General features: G+C 59.3%; 1 long non-coding RNA gene across 1 annotated transcript; it reads right to left on the bottom strand.

Moving 5' to 3' along the window:
• Positions 1–1,000: 1,000 nt before the first annotated feature.
• Positions 1,001–7,497, bottom strand: LOC149119129 (uncharacterized). Its single transcript, XR_016228754.1, has 2 exons — positions 7,367–7,497; positions 1,001–6,728 (listed from the first exon to the last, which is right to left on the bottom strand). It is a non-coding gene; the product is annotated as an uncharacterized LOC149119129 (long non-coding RNA).
• Between the last annotated feature and the right edge of the window lie 7,362 nt (positions 7,498–14,859).

Here is a 14,859-nt window from a genome sequence, read left to right as displayed (position 1 = left end):
CCCTTAGCGCTCCTGCTGCCCCTAACGCGACCCGGAAGCTGCCGGAGAGCGCCTCCTCCCGCCCTCTGCACTGCCGCTAATGACTTTTTCCAGTGCGCGCTCAGAACGCCACCTCCTTCCTCGCCGGTGGCTGCCTGGCCTCCCTGGACGAGTGAGGTGCAGGTCTAGGTTCAGAACCTCGCCCTCTGCCCGGCCCTGAGTGGCTCTGCTGGATGAGGAGGAACAGTCCGGCCTGTCCCGCCCGTGCTGGGCGCGGGCAGGCAGCGTGGCAGAAGACAGGTTCTGGGCTCCTACTGCGCGTTCCTCCTCCCAGACAAGGGCAGGCAGGGCCAAGCTACAGGGCGAGGTTCTGGCGGACGGACAGGCGGGTACGCGCCCGCTCAGGGGCTGCCAGGGACGTGCGGGACCCAGACCCGAAGCTGCCCGTCCGGTCCGAGCTGGACATGGGCGGGACGACTGCCGCGTGGTGCGCGCAGACGTCACTTCCCGCGTCCAGTCAGGAGCCGCGAGGGGCGTGGCTCGAGGCGGTTCCTTTCCACACCATTTCCGCCCCGAGCCGCAGAAACAGGGCGACACAACCACTCAGCATCTGATTGGCAACGGAGTCTGAGACCGCGTGAAGCCAATGGCTGCCCGACCTGTCACTCAGACGAGCCCAGCCGCAGAGCGCCCTGCCGCTGAGGCTTTGGGGAGTTGTAGTCTCCCCGGTCCACCCTGTCCAAGCAGAGGGTGGCTGGGCAATGTGAAACCAGGAAATATGGCCCACAGGTGACAGACGAAAAATGATCATTTAGGTCAGGAAAATTAGGCCTCAGAGCTTTTTTTCAAAGAAGAGAAAGAAGACAGCTGGGTTGAAACACGGTTCCTTTCCACACCATTTCCGCCCCGAGCAGACGCCTCCGAAACAGGAAGCACACACCCACCCCACGTCTGAGCGGTCCGGAGTCTGAGACCGGGGAAGCCATTGGGTCGGCTACCTGTCACTCAGGCCAGTACAGCCCACACGTAGAGCGTCGCCGCCGCCGCTGAGGCTTCGGGAAGGTGTAGTATCCCCGCCCGGCTCTGTGTAAGCCGGAGGGAATCCATAGACTCGGATGGAGCCTTAGGAACCCAGATAGAGCCTTAGGAACTCGGATGGAGTCTTAGGGACCCGGATGGAGTTCAGAGACTCGGATGGAGCCTTAGGTACCCGGAATGAGCCAAGAGACCCGGATGCAGCACAGAGACTCGGATGAAGCCCAGAGAACCCGATGGAATCCAGAGACCTGGAGGTGGCCCTGTGGACCCGGATGTGGCAATGGGGACTCGGATGTGGCCCGGAGACCCTGGTGGAGCCCAGAGACTCGGATGGAGCCCAGAGACCGGAATGGAGCCTTAGGGACCCGGATGGAGCCCAGAGACTCGGATGGAGCCCAGAGACTCGGATGGAGCCCTGAGACTAGGATGGAGCCCAGAGAAGAGGATGGAGCCTTAGGGACCCGGATGTAGCTCAGAGACCTGGAGAGAGCCCAGAGACTCGAATGGAGCTCAGAGAGCCCGATGTGGCCCAGAGACCCGGATGGAGCCAATGACCCCGATGTGGCCCAGAGACCCGGATGGAGCCCAGTGACCCGGATGGAGCTCAGAGAGCCTGATGTGGCCCAGAGACCCGGATAGAGCCCAGAGACTCGGATGGGGCCCAGAGACCTGGATGGAGCCCAGAGACTCTAATGGAGCCCAGAGACCCAGATGGAGCGCAGTGACCCGGATGTGGCCCTGGAGACCCGGGTGGAGCACAGAGACCGGAATGGATCCTTAGCGACCCGGATTGAGCCCAGAGACCCGGATGGAGCCTTAGGGACGCGTATGGAGCCTTAGGGACCTGGATGGAGCCTTAGGGACCTGGATGGAGCCCAGAAACCCGGATGGAGTCTTAGGGTCCCGGATGGATCCCACAGACCCTAATGGAGCCCAGAGACTCGGATGGAGCTTTAGGGACCCGAATGGAACCTTAGGGACCCGGATGGAGCCTTAGGAACCCGGATGGATCCTAGGGACCTTGCTGGTGCCCAGAGACTCGGTTGGAGCCCAGACTCGGATGGAGCCTTATGGACACGGATGTAGCTCAGAGACCTGGAGAGAGCCCAGAGACTCAGAGAGAGCCCAGACACCCAGATGTTGCCCAGAGACCCGGATGGAGCCCAGTGACCCGGATGGAGCCCAGAGAACCCGATGTAGCCCGGAGACCTGTTGGTGGCCCTGGGGACCCAGATGTGGCCCTTGGGACCCGGGTGGAGCCCTGGGACCCAGATGTAGCCTTGGAGGGAGCCCTGGAGACCCGGATGTGGCCCTGGAGACCTGGATGTGGCCCTGGACCCGGATGGAGCCCTGGAGACCCCAATGTGGGCCTGGAGACCCAGATGTGACCCTAGAGATCCTGATGTAGCCCTAGAGACCTGAATGTAGCCCTGGACACCTGAATGTGGCCCTGAGGATCCGGATGTGGTGTGGAGACACGAATGTTGCCCTGGAGACAGGGGTGGAGCCCTAGAGACCCGGATAGAGCCCTTGAAACCCGAATGTGGCCCTGGAGGGAGCCCTGGAGACCCGGATGTGGCCCTGGAGACCCCTATGTGGCCCTGAGGAACCGAATGTGGCCCTGGAGACCCGGGTGGAGCCCTGGAACCCAGATGTGGCCCTGGAGGGAGCCCTGGAGATAATGGATGTGGCCCTGGAGACTCGGATATGGCCCTAGAGACCCGGATGTAGCCTTAGGGACCCGGATGGAATCTTAGGGACTCGGATGGAACCCAGAGACCCGGATGGAGCCTTAGGGACCCCGATGGAGCATTAGGGACCCGGATGGAGCCCAGAGACCCGGATGGAGCCCAGAGACCCGGATGGAGCCTTAGGGACCTTGATGGAGTCTTAGGGACCTGGATGGAGCCCAGAGACTTGGATGGAGCCTTAGGAACCCGGATGGAGCCCAGAGACCTGATAGAGCCCAGATATCCGGATGGAGCCTTAGGGACCCAGATGGAGCTCAGAGACCTGATGGAGCCTTAGGAATCCGGATGGAGCCCAGAGACTTGGATGGAGCCCAGAGAGTGAGATAGAGCATTAGGGGCTCGGATGGAGCCCAGAGACCCGGATGGAGTCTTAGGAACCTGGATGGAGCTCAGAGATACGGATGGAGCCCAGAGACTCTGATGGAACCCAGAGACTTGGATAAAGCCTTAGAGACCTGGATGGAGCCCTGGAGACCCGGATATGGCCCTAGGGACCTGGATGTGGCCCTGGGACCCGGGTGTGGACGTGGGGACCCGAATGTGGCCCTGGGAGAACTGGATGTGGCCCTGGGGACCTGATGTGGACCTGGATGGAGCCCTGGGAGACCCCGATGTGGCCTTGGCAACCCGGATGTGGACCTGGGGGACCCGGATGGAGCCCTGGGAGACCCAGATGTGGCCCTAGAGACCCGGGTGTGGCCCTGGAGACCCCCATGTGACTCTAAGGACCCGGATGTGGCCCTGGGAGCCCGTATGTGGCCCTGGAGATCCGGATGTGACCCTGGAGACCTGGATGGCGCCATAGAGAGCCGGATGTAGTGATGGAGACCTGGATGTGGCCCTGGAGAGAGCCCTAGAGACCCGGATGTGGCCCTGATCATGCTGATGTGGCCCTGGAGACTCAGATGTTCCTGGAGACCTGGATGGAGCCCTGGAGACCTGGATGTGGCCCTGGACCCGGATGGAGCCCTGGAGACCCCAATGTGGGCCTGGAGACCCAGATGTGACCCTAGAGATCCTGATGTAGCCCTAGAGACCTGAATGTAGCCCTGGACACCTGAATGTGGCCCTGAGGATCCGGATGTGGTGTGGAGACACGAATGTTGCCCTGGAGACAGGGGTGGAGCCCTAGAGACCCGGATAGAGCCCTTGAAACCCGAATGTGGCCCTGGAGGGAGCCCTGGAGACCTGGATGTGGCCCTAGACCCGGATGTGGCCCTGGAGAACCGGTAATGGCCCGAGACACCTGGATGTGGCCCTGGGGACCCCGATATGTCCCTTGGGGAACCGGATGTGGCCCTGGGTGCCGTATGTGGAGCCCTGGGAGACCCGATGTGGCCCTGCAGACCCGGATGGAGCTCAGAGACCCGGATGGAGCCCAGAGACTCGGATTGAGCCAAGAGACCGGATAGAGCCTTAAGGACTCGGATGGAGCCCAGAGACCCGGATGGAGCCTTAGGGACCCCGATGGAGTCTTAGGGACCCGGATGGAGCCCAGAGATCCGGATGGAGCCATAGGAACCCAGATGGAGCCCAGAGACCCAGGTGGAGCCCAGAGACCCAGATGGAGCCCAGAGATCCGGATGGAGCCTTAGGGACCCGGATGGAGCCCAGAGACCAGGATGGAGCCCAGAGACCAGGATGGAGCCCTAGGGACCCAGATGGAGCTCAGAGATATGGATGGAGCCCAGAGACCCGGATGGAGCCCAGAGACTCGCATTGAGCCCAAAGACCCGGATGGAGCCTTATGGACCCGGATGGAGCCTTATGGACCCAGATGGAGCCCAGAGTCTCGGAAGAGCCTTAGGGAACTGGATGGAGCCTTAGGGACCCGGATGGAGCCTTAGGAACCCGGATGGAGCCCAGAGACTTGGATGGAGCCCAGAGACCTGGATGGAGCCCAGAGACCCGGATGGATCCTTAGGGACTTGGATGGAGTCTTAGGGAATTGGATGGAGCCCAGAGACTCGGATGGAGCCAGGAGTCCCGGATGGATCCTTAGGGACCCAGATGGAGCCCAGAGATATGGATGGAGCCCAGAGACCTGGATGGAGCCCAGAGACCTGTATGGAGCCCAGAGACTCGGATGGAGCCAGGAGTCCCGGATCGATCCTTAGGGACCTGGATGGAGCCCAAAGACCCGGATGGAGCCCAGAGACTCTAATGGAGCCCAGAGACTCAGATGGAGCCTTAAGGACCTGGATGGAGCCCAGAGACCCGCATGGAGCCTTAGGGATGCGGATGGAGCCTTAGGGACCCAGATGGAGCCCAGAGACTCGGGCAGAGCCCCGAGACCCGTATGGAGCCCAGAGACTCAGATGGAGCCAGGAGTCCCGGTTGGATCCTTAGGGACCTGGATGGAGCCCAAAGACCCGCATGGAGCCTTAGGGATGCGGATGGAGCCTTAGGGACCCGAATGGAGCCCAGAGACTTGGGCAGAGCCCCGAGACCAGGATGGAGCCCAGAGACCAGGATGGAGCCTTAGGGACCCGGATGTAGCTCAGAGACCTGGAGAGAGCCCAGAGACCCTGGGTGGAGCCCTGGGACCCAGATATGGCCCTGGAGGGAGCCCTGGAGATCCGGATGTGGCCCTGGAGACCCTGGTGTGGCCCTGGAGACCCTGGTGTGGCCCTGGAGACCCGGATGGAGCCCTGGGGAACCGGATGTGGCCCTGGAACCCGGATATGGCCCTGGGGACCTGGATGTGGCCCTGAAGATCGGGGTGGAGCCCAGAGACTCGGATGGAGCCCAGAGACTGGATGCAGCCTAAGGGACACTGTTGGAGCCCCGAAACCCGGATGGAGCCCAGAGACCCGGATGTGGTCCAGAGACCTGGATGGAGCCCAGAGACCTGGATGGAGCCTTAAGGACTCGGAAGAAACCTTAAGGACCCGGATGTAGCCTTAGTGACCCTGAAGGAGCACAGAGACCCGGATGGAGCCTTAGGGACCAGGATGTTTCCTTAGGGACCCAGATGGAGCCCAGAGATACAGATGGAGACCAGAGACCCCGATGGAGCCCAGAGACCTGTATGGAGCCCAGAGACTCGGATGGAGCCAGGAGTCCCGGATGGAGCCCAGAGACCCAGATGGAGCCCTTAGGGACCCAGATGGAGCCCAGAGACCCGGATGGAGCACTTAGACCCGGATGTGGCCCTGGGGACCAGGATGTGCCCCTGGGGACCTGGATGTGTCACTGCGGACATGAGTGGAGCCCTGGGGAGCCGGATATTGCCCTGGAGACCCGGATGTGGCCATGGGGACCCGGATGTGGCCCTGGGATCCTGGTGGAGTGTGACTGGCTGCCAGTGGAGTCGGGGAGAACCCCCCCAGTGTCACTCAGGGCTGATTGACAGCCACCAGATGACAGAGCCCACCCCCTTGTCAGTGAACGGTGACTGACAGTGCAGGGAGACCCGGAGGTAGCCCCTGGGTTCCTCCACCAGCTCGCTCTGTCTTTTGACGGAACAATAAAAATCGTTTAAAATAAACGACTGGGACTGTGCCTGGGATGAGTTTATTCCATGAACAGGAAGCAGAGAAAGCTGGGGACGGCCGATTCTAGAATGTTCCGAAGCTTTCTAGAAATTCTGGAACAATCCAGACCATCTTGGATCAATCCAGAATGCTCTAGAATGTTCCGGAGCATACTAGCGCGTTCGCAGGTGGGAGGAGATGGTGAGGCGATCAGGGGAGGAATCATTGTGCAGGAGGGGCGGTTCTGGAATGGTCTAGAACGTTCTGGCACCTTCTCCAAGGGAGGCGTCCTCAGGGTGGACAGGTGTCTGTTGGAGAGAGAGGAAAGCCGAGTCAGCGCCGAGTCAGCGCCAAGTCAGCCCGGAAGCTGCCGCAGCCTCACCTGTGTCGCCCACACGCCGGATGTACTTCCGCGGGATCCCATTCTGCTCCGTGAGCCTCGCGTAGTCCTCCAGCCGGTCGTCATTTATGACTTTCAATTTGACTGTGGCAAGAGTGGGTGCCGACTGAGTACGCTTGCTTTAGTGTGAGCCTACTGCATACACTCACTTTAGTGGCTGTATACACTCACCCCATCTAGCGAGCGCCAACTGTATATGCTAGCGTTAGTGGGCACCGACTGTATATGCCCACCATGTCTAGTGGGCACTGACTGTATACACTCGCTTTATCCAGTGGGCACCGACTGTATCCCCCCTTTCCCTGTATACAGTCGGGCTCAGACTCTCGGGTCGTGGTGCGTATCCCTAGCGGGCACCGGCAGTGTACATGTGTGTGTGAGGGGGGCTCACCCACAAGGAAGCTGAGGCGGCTGGTGGTGCCGCTGGACCCCATGTTATTGATGAAGACGAAGAGCCTAGCGGGATCCAATACGTGGAACTGGAAGGAGGTCTGGCCCTCGACTGTAGGGAGAGAGGTGGGTGTTCTGGATGTGCCGGGGCATGCTGGGACATTCTAGCGCATTCTGGAACATTCTAGAACATTGAGGAACTGGAGCATCCTGGGACATTTGCAGCATCCTGGAACATTTCTGGGAACATTCTCGAACATTCTGGAACACACCGGACATTCCCTGGGGTCGTCTGGAATTGTCTGGAACTTTCCGAAATGCTCTGTACTCACAGTCAGTGGTGTAGATGCCGTCTGCGTTCTTCTGGGCCACAACCGTGTGCGGGGTGCATACCTCGTTCTTCCTGAAGGAGAGACCGGGAACATGGCCACTCGCTGTGGGCTCAACTGCTCCTGTCTGCTCTCCCTCTGGGCTCGCCTGGTCCACCATGGCCTGCTCTTTGACTCTGGGATCGGCTGGTCCTGTCTGCTCTCTCTCAGCTCCATTACTCCCCTCTAGCCCACCTGTTCTCTGACTCTGGGCTCAACTGCTCCTGTCTACTCTTTCTCTGGGCTCGGCTGGTCCACCATGGCCTGCTCTTTGACTCTGGGATCGGCTGGTCCTGTCTGCTCACTCTCAGCTCCATTACTCCCCTCTAGCCCACATGCTCTCTGACTCTGGGCTCAACTACTCCTGTCTGCTCACTCTCCCTGGGCTCGGCTGGTCCCCCCTAGCTTGCTCTTTGTCTCTGGGCTCAACTACTCCTGTCTGCTCACTCTCAGCTCCATTACTCCCCTCTAGCCCACATGCTCTCTGACTCTGGGCTCAACTACTCCTGTCTGCTATCTCTCTCTCTGGGCTCGGCTGGTCGCCCTGGCCTGCTCTCTCTCTCTCTCTCTCTGGGATCGCTTGGGCTTGGCGGCGCCTGTCTTCCCCGCTCTCTGGGCTCGATTGCTCCCCCCTGGCTCTCTGTCTGTGGCCTCGGCTTGTCTCCCCTGGCCCCGACCCTCACTTGACATAGAAGAAGACGTTCAGGGCGTTGCAGTCCTCGTTGCACTCCATCTCGCGGAACAGCATCCGGAGTGGCCCATCCTCCAGGATCATTTCCAGGATGTCGGAGGCCATGGCGGAGGTGCGCCAGGGCCCGGAGAGCTGGGGAGGTGAAGAAATGACGCGCATTAATGATACGGCTGAAGAAACAATGCAAAGTAGTGATGCGAATTAGTGATGCGAAGTAATGATGTGAAGAAATGATATGAATTCATGACGAGAATTAATACTGGGAACTAATGATGCAAATTAATGATACCTGGGCGGGGTCGATGTCCGCACAGGCCACGCCCACCGTGAGGGCGAGGAGGAGAGCCTTCGTCACCGTCATCTTCATCACCATCGTCTTCGTCGTCGTCTGAGCCGGCGGGGACCCGGCGTCTATTTATTGCCAGGGCTGGGGGAGGAGTTGGCGGGCCGAAGGTTGTGCAAACATCCTGGTGGACACCAGGGACGTTCCGGAACGGTCAGTGCTCCCAGGGAATTCTGGGAGAGTCTGTCGTGCGTTCTTGGGCCTTGGAATTTTCCAGAACCCCTGGTGGGTGTTTCCAGGATTCCAGAATGTTCTAGAATGCCCAGGGAATGTCCTTGGAATCGCGAGGAATTCTGTGGAATGTTCCAGAATGTTCTAGAGAGCCCGGCGCACGTCCTCGGGGCCTTAGAATATTCTAGAGCGCCTGGTCTTGGAGTGTTCCGGAATACTGGTGGATGACGTAGAATTTTCTAGAATGTTCGTAGGATGCCCTGGACCGCTTGGTGAGTGTCTTTGGGGTCTTGGAATGTTGTAGAATGTTCCAGTATGTTCCAGAGAACCCAGCGAGCGTCCTGGGGGGTCTGAGACCCTCTGCCGACGTGCTGGAAGTTTCCGCAGCCCCGGTGGGCGCCGGATGTCACGTCAATGTCCGCAGGGCCAGGCCAGCACCAGGACACCCGTCACACCCAGCCGGGAAACTTCTACTCAGACCCGTATCCCAGAATCCCCCCAGACTCACTTGGTGATGTTCTGGTACATTCTAGAACACCTCGGAAAAATTCTAGGGATCCCGGAACATTCTAGAACGTCCTAGAATGTTCCAGAACCTGGAGATATATATATATATGTATTTTTTTTTAGCTTTTTTCGTGCCCAGGCACCCAGATGTGACCTTGAGAGCTCCAGGGAGGTCACTCTAGTTTCTGTCTCTCGATAGGAAAAACCGACTTGACCCGTTCTGCGTTCTGTAATCCTTTAATCTGGTTTTCTGCTCCACTCACTCCACGGCTCAGGCTGGCTCTTCTCTCAGGGAGAGGAGGGTCATCAACATGGCGTGTAGAGCACGCTGGACAAGGCAGATTCATAACTACAAAGTTTGCTCATCTTCTAATACCAAGACCCCCAATATCTCAGTTATTTTTTTTTTTTTTTTTGACAGGCAGTCAGATCCATCGGAAATGCCTTGAAAACATGGTCGTGTATAGACACGACTTCTTGAAAGGGTTTGCAGCTTCGTCGTCAGTACTGTCTCCTCAGTGACTTTAGAGCAGGAGAGAACAGGACACAGCGGACACTCTGAACAGCAACTTCAGTGAGTGAGTGATGAAGTGCCCAGACGAGGGAGGCGCAGTGGGTGACACGTCGATTCAGAAACGAGAGCAACTAGCCTGGGATTACCATGAGTGTGTTGGCAGAAGAATTAAAACTTGAAATAAGACTCCCGAAACGTACGCGCGGTCTTCACCACCTTGAACGAGTCTTGGTTTTTGCTGATAGGCTCTTTTTTTTTTTGACAGGCAGGACTGGACAGTGAGAGAGAGACAGAGAGAAAGGTCTTCCTTTGCCGTTGGTTCACCCTCCAATGGCCGCCGCGGCCGGCGCACCGCGCTGATGCAATGGCAGGGGCCAGGTACTTCTCCTGGTCTCCCATGTGGTGCAGGGCCCAGGCACTTGGGCCATCCTCCACTGCACTCCCGGGCCACAGCAGAGAGCTGGCCTGGAAGAGGGGCAACCGGGACAGAATCCGGTGCCCTGACCGGGACTAAAACCCGGTGTGCTGGCGTCGCAGGTGGAGGATTAGCCTGGTGAGCCGCGGCGCCGGCTTGTATGATTATTTTCATAAACTGTGCTTTGAACAGGGACACAAGTGATTGAGCACAAGCCATGCAGTGTCCTCTGAGCCACTCAGTGATAGCTGAGGGTCTCCGTCCTTTATAGACTTCAAGTTGTGAGCCAGGGGTTAGTGTCTGAAGGCACGCTACATGAAGAGGTAGGGAGAGATCACCTGTTGTGGGCCACTTTGTAAACCATCTTGAATGTCACACACTTGCCATCTGACCAGATGTGTGCACTGTCTGTTCTTCCCTAGTTTCTGCACCCAGCTGGACTTTCACATTCAGATATGGCGGAGAAACCACTCCCTTAGGATCCACTGAGTGCCCCTGACTGGATCAGGAATTGTCGCAGAGTGACAGGTTCTGGGTCAGTCAGGGGCAGGCAGGAGAGCTAAGGACTTGGGGTTCCTGCCGCAGACTGACAGGTTCCCGGTCCTGTCAGGGGCAGGCAGGGGAGCCAAAGACAGCGTTTCTGGCCCTAGACTGGCAAGCTACCAGTCCCATCAGCGGCAGGCAGGGGAGACAAGGAGGTGGGGTTCTGGCCCCAGGCTGACAGGTTCCCAGTTCCATCAAGGGCCGGCAGGGGATCCAAGAGGTGGGGTTGTAGTGCTCGACTGTCAGGTTCTCAGGCCAGAAAGAGGCAGTCAGGGGAGCCAAGGAGGTGGGGTTCTGGCCGCAGAATGACAGGCTCTGGTTCCAGTCAGGGGCAGGCAGGGTAGTGTAAGAGGATGGTGTTCCTGCCACAGACATACCAGTTCCCTGTCTAGTCAGGGACAAGCCGGGGAGCTAAGCATGTGGGGTTCTGGCCGCACATGGACAGGTTCCCGGTCCATATGGCCAGGCAGGGAAGCTAAGGCGTTCTGGCTAAGGTTCTGGCAGCAGCATGACAGGTTCCTGGTCCCATCGCGGGCAGTCAGGGGAGCCAAGGAGGTTGGTTCTGGCCACAGACTGACAGGTTCAGGTCTATCAGGGGCAGGCAGGGGAGCTGAGGACATGGGGATCTGGCCACAGGCTGACAGGTTCCCGTTGCTGTCAGGGGAGCCCAATGAGGTGGGGTTCTGGCTACAGAGTGACAGGTTCCTGGCCCCCTCAGGGAAAGTCAGGGGAGCCACGCAGGTTAGGCTCTGGTCGAGACTGACAGGTTCCGAGTCCCATCACAGGTAGGCAGGGGAGCCTAAGGAAGCGGGGTTCTGGCAACTGGTGACAGTTGCAGGTCCATCAAGGGTAGGGAGGGGTGCTGATGGGGTGGGGTTCTGGCTGCAGACTCACAAGTTCCTGGTCCAGTCAGGGGCGGGCAGCGTAGCCTACGGAGGTGGGGTTCTGGCCACAGAATGACAACAGGTCTCTGGTCCCATCAGGAGTAGGCAGGGAGCTAAGGACATGGGGTTCCTTCCGCAGACTGACTGACAGATTCCAGGTCCAGTCAGGGGCAGGCAGGGGAGCTAAGGGGTGGAGTTCTGGCCACAGACTGCCAGGTTCCTGGTCCAGTCAGGGACAGTCAGAGGAGCCAAGGAGGTGGGGTTCTGGCCACAGACTGACAGGTTCCCGGTCCAGTCAGGGACAGTCAGAGGAGCCAAGGAGGTGGGGTTCTGGCCACAGACTGACAGGTTCCTGGTCTAGTCAGGGGCAGGCCTGGGAGCCAAGGGGTGGAGTTCTGTCCGCAGACTGAAAAGATCCCAGTCCCATCAGGGGGACTCACTGGAGCCTCAATGTTGGGGTTCTGGCTGCAGACTGATGGGTTCCCGGTCCCATCAGTGGCAGTCAGGGGAGCCAAGGAGGGTGGTTCTGGCCTCAGAGTGACACGTTTCGGTCCAGTGACGCCAGGAAGGGGAGTTAGCTACGTGTGGTTCTGGCCACAGACTGACAGATTCCTGGTCCGGTATGGTCAGGCAAGGGAGCTAAGGGGGTGGAGTTTTGGCCGCAGACTGACTGGTGCCCGGTCCTGTCAGGAGCACTCAGCAGAGACTAGAGGTGGGGTTCTGGCTGCAGACTGACAGGTTCCTGCTCCAGTTAGGGGCAAGTCAGGGGAGCAAAGAAGTTAGGGTTCTAGTGGCAGACTGACACATTCCGGGTCCATCTGGGGCGGGAAATGACCCCAGGAGCTGGGGTTCTAGCCGCAGACTTACAGGTACTGGGTCCAACAGAGGCAGGCAGTGGAGCTAAGGATGTGGGGTTCTGGCTGCACACTGACAGGTTCCCGGTCCAGTCAGGGGCAGTAAGGGCAGCTAGGGACATGGGGTTCTGGCCGCAACTGACAGGTTCCCAGTCCCGTCAAGGGCAGGCAGGGGAGCCAAAGTGGGTGGGGTTCTGGCCACAGACTCACGGGTTCCATTTCCAACAGCGGTAGGCAGTGGAGCTAAGGATGTGGGGTTTGGCTGCACACTGACAGGTTCCTGGTCCAGTCAGGGACAATAAGGGGAGCTAAGGACATGAAGTCTGCATGCAGACTGACAGGCTCCTGGTCCCCTCAGGGGCAGCCAAAGGAGCTAAGGATGTGGGGTTCTGGCGGCAGACTTTCAGGTTCCATGTGCGTGTGGAGTAGGACAGGGAGGCAGGGTGGTGGGGTTCTTTCTGCAGACTACAGGTTCCAGATCTATCAAAGGCGGGCGGGCAGCTAAGGACGTGGGGTTCTGGCCACAGACTGACAGGTTCCCGGTCCTGTCAAGAGCACTCAGTGGAGCCAAGCTGGGTGGGGCTTTGGCTACAGACTGACAGGTTCCTGGTCCAGTCAGGGGCAGGCAGGGGAGCCTAAGGAGGTGAGGGGACCGGGCCACAGACTGACAGGTTCCCAGTTCTGTTCGGGGCAGGCAGGGGAGCTAAGGACATGGGATTCCTGCCGCAGACTGACAGGTTCCAGGTCGAGTCAGGGGCAGACAGGTGAGCCTCTGGTCGCAGACTGACATGACCCGGTGCTGTTAGGGGCAGGCAGGGGAGCCTAAGGAGTTTGGGTTCTGGAGTCAGACTGACAGGTCCCGGTGCAGGATGTCCAGGAAGGGGAGCAGATGGAGTGGGGTTCTGCTCAGAGACTGAGAGGTTCCTGGTCCCATCAGGGAAAGGCAGGGGAGCTAAGGAGGCGGGGTTCTGGACGCAGACTGACAGGGTTTCAGTTCTGTCAGTGGCAGTCAGGGAAGCCATGGAGGTGGGGTTCTGGTCGCAGACTGACAGGTTCCCAGTCCAGAACGGCCAGGCAGGGGAGCTAAGGGGTGGGGTTTTGGCGGCAGACTGACAGATTCCTGGTCCCATCAGGGGCAGGAAGGGGAGCCCAAGGAGGTGGGGTCTGGCCAGAGGCTGAGAGGTTCTGGGTCCATTAGGGGGAAGTCAGTGGAACCAAGGATGTGGGGTTCTGGCCGCAGAGTGACGGATTCCACCTCCATCAGGGGCAGGCAGAGGAGCTAAAGCGGTTGGTTTCCGGTCACACACTGACAGGTTCCCATGCTGTCAGGGGCAGTCAGCGGAGCCAATGACGTGGGGTTCTGTCAGCAGGCCGACAGGTTCCCGGTCCCGTCAGGGCCACTCAGTGGAGACTAAGGGGGTGGGCTCTGGCTGCTGACCGACAGGTTCCTGGTCCCCTCAGGGGCAGGCAGGTGAGCCAAGGACGTGAGATTCCTGCCGCAGATGGAAAGGTTCCCAGGTTTGGCCACAGACGGAAAGGATCCTGGACCAAAATGTCCAGGCATGAGAGCTAAGGGGGAGTGTCTGGTCGCAGGCTGACAGGTTCCCTGTGCACTATGGCAAGGGGTAAGGTGAAAAGGTCGTTAAGGTGAAGAGGTCCTTTCAAGATAGCCACTGAGGGAAAAAGGTCATGCCAAGATGGCCGCCGAGGAGAAAAGGTCATGCCAAGATGGCCGCTGACCACAGAAATTGCCTGGCACCAGGCAATTTGATTGGATGGCTTCTGAAACCACATGGCAACAGAGGAAACCACATGACAACAGAGCCTGACTGACAGCCGGCCGGCCGTGATTGGATGCTTTCAGAAACCACATGACAACAGAGCCTGACTGATGGCGGGCCGTGACTGGATGGTTTCAGAACCTGCCTGGCACCAAGAGCCTGCCTGGCCACAGGCTGTGATCGGATGGCTTTGGAAACCGCCTGGCCACAGCCTGTGATTGGTCAGGGCCTAGACCGCCCCTTGACTGGATGGGCTGTCTTGGCCATAGAAGCAGCTGTAGCAACTGAAATAAACGAGTCAGTCTGCTGGCTGCCCGCCTCAGGACTGCTCTCACCCGCCTCCCGGCGTCCGTGCGGTGACTCCGCACCTCTTGCCCCCACCACGCTCCTCCTCTCAGAACGCATCCTCTCAGGAAGAAGTAAACGTCCACAGTTTCTTGGCTCACCCAAGTGCCCCTGACTCGACGAACGGGACCCTGTCAGTCTGTGGCCAGAACCCCACCTCCTTATCTGCTCTGCCTGCCCCTGCTGGACGAGGAATCTTTCTTTCTGCAGCCTGGACCCCACCTCGTCTCCTCTGCCTGCCCCGATGGGCCCCGGAACCTCCAAGTCTGCAGCCAGAACCCCACCTCCTCAGCTCCCCTCCCTACCCCAGTGGACCTGGAACCTGTCAGTCTGCCGCTCAAACCACAGCTCACTGGCTCCCCTGACTGCCACTGACGGGACCGGGAAGCTCTCAGTGGACGACCAGAAA

This window comes from Oryctolagus cuniculus, chromosome Y (assembly GCF_051225735.1).
Source record: "Oryctolagus cuniculus isolate XC-2025 breed Fujian yellow rabbit chromosome Y, ASM5122573v1, whole genome shotgun sequence".
Taxonomy (NCBI): Eukaryota; Metazoa; Chordata; class Mammalia; order Lagomorpha; family Leporidae; genus Oryctolagus; species Oryctolagus cuniculus.
This window is presented reverse-complemented; position numbering and strand designations above follow the sequence as displayed.